Genomic DNA, 2,067 nt, shown 5'->3' with positions numbered 1-2,067 from the left:
AAGCCTGACAACCCACTGCTGTTGTAAAATTATATTAATGGTTTCTTCCCCCACCCCAAGATATCTGCTAGATATCTTGCCAGAAACACACATCCCAACTCCTGGGTGTCCCAGTGTCTCTGCCGCCACACACGCTCCCCAAGTCAAATCGCCACAAGAAAGAACACACAACACAATAACCTTTGATCCAATTGATGAGATGTAATTGCCCACCGAAACATACAAAGCCTGTACACATCCATCCCTTAAGAACATTCATAACAACCAGTAAATACACGGAGCGGAATCTCTACGTCAGCCTCCATGTTCCCTTGGCGGCGGCTTCTCTCAGTCTCTTCCAGTCTCTCGTCCTTTCCGTTCCAGTCCCCTCCTCTTCCCTCAAACTTTTCTCCTGACCATCCTTCCTTCTCATCCAATGACAGGCCTCATTCTATCTTTTGCCTGCCTCACCTGTATGACATCATCCCACAAACCACATTGATCCCTATGCCCCACCTGGTAGAAAGAGAGAGCTGACTCCCATGGGGGAGTTCTTTGACCTCCACGACGTGCACCCTGTCCCCGGCTACACACATGCGCAACACGAAAGAATAAAACACAGCTGGGGATTTAGCTTAGTGGTAGAGCGCTTGCCTAGGAAGCGCAAGGCCCTGGGTTCGGTCCCCAGCTCCAAAAAAAAAAAAAAAAACCAAAAAAAAAAAAAAAAAAAAAAAAAAAAAAAAAAAAGAAAGAAAGAAATAAAATACACAGTAAGTAGCATGAAGCCCAGTGAGAGTGAGGGTGGGCTGATGTTGACCTCAGGGCCAGCTCCATGGGGCACAGCTACTGTTGAGCAGTTCACAATCCCTGAGGAGGGCAATTCGTCCATCCTCATGAGATGGCTATGGAGGATGGCCTTGGATTTGCGGTCCTTGGGATGTGAGAAAGGCTAGAACAGACTCAGAACAAACCAGGCAATGGAAGCAGAATAGAGTCAGAACGGTCACCAGTCTTTTACCACTATGTAGGCAGTGCCCTTTGGACAACCAGGAGATGTGGCCTCTGGTGGCCAAGGTCTGGATTCTAAGCTTCATCCACAGTGTGACAAGAGTCACCTGCAGGTTCAGGGCTCACAGGAGCTGTGTTCACAAGAGCTTCTTTGCTAAGCACTGGGCAAGGTTTTTCTTCATCTGATAGCTCGAAAGCCCAGATATCTGCAGGTCAGCATCTCCAAACAAAATGGAAGTGTGTACCACTCCACTGCTGCCTAACTGTAAAGATCTGGGTTTCCTTCCCTACCCAGCATGGATGGGCAGCTTTGTCTGAGGATCTTGAAGAGATCAAACTGTGGGGAGCTACCAAAGAGTCACAGGGGCAAGGAGAGAAAGAGAAGAAGCTCGGGGGTCCTGCTGGGCTTGCCAGTGTGCTGGATGTCTCCTGGTGCTAAGGAAACGGCAGGGAGAGGTAGCCAGCTAGAGAGTCAGCTATGGCCACCTCAAAGGCTGACGCAGGCGAGTAGAAAGCATCTCCCTGCTCAGAGGGCTGCACACCTCTCTGGCTTTGCTATCTGTCCCTATCATTTTGTTCACTTCCCTGTGCATCCAAACCTGTGATGAACCAGCCTGCCTAGTCTTAGGCTTTAAAGCCATCATATAGTAAAACACAAAAGAACAAACTGGGTTCCCTCCTGTTTATGATTAAATCTGTCTCTCAAGGATCGTGCTATGCCCCACCCCTTAACCTTAACTACAAATAGTTCTGTACTGCCTGCTCCGGGAAGAAATCATGCCTCTATTACAAAAGGTTGTTATGACCACATTGTTAATACCACAATTGCTCCGCCCACCTTGTTATGACCACCTTGCAATCTCTTGAACCCTGCCTCAGAGACAGACGGTCCCGGTACATGAATAGCAAAAGCTTGCTTTAATTATTCCGTCTGTGCTTTGGGGTGCGGTCTTCTGGAACCTGTGGGATTAGCATCTGCAATCAGGCCTGGGTTCTTCCATTCTAGAACCTTCCTCATACTTCTTCCTTCCACCAGTGCTCTCAGCTAGAGCCCTCCTCCAACACTTCTGTTCATGGGTT

The sequence above is a fragment of the Rattus rattus genome, chromosome 1 (assembly GCF_011064425.1).
Source record: "Rattus rattus isolate New Zealand chromosome 1, Rrattus_CSIRO_v1, whole genome shotgun sequence".
Lineage (NCBI taxonomy): Eukaryota > Metazoa > Chordata > Mammalia > Rodentia > Muridae > Rattus > Rattus rattus.
Note: the sequence above shows the minus strand (reverse complement) of the source record.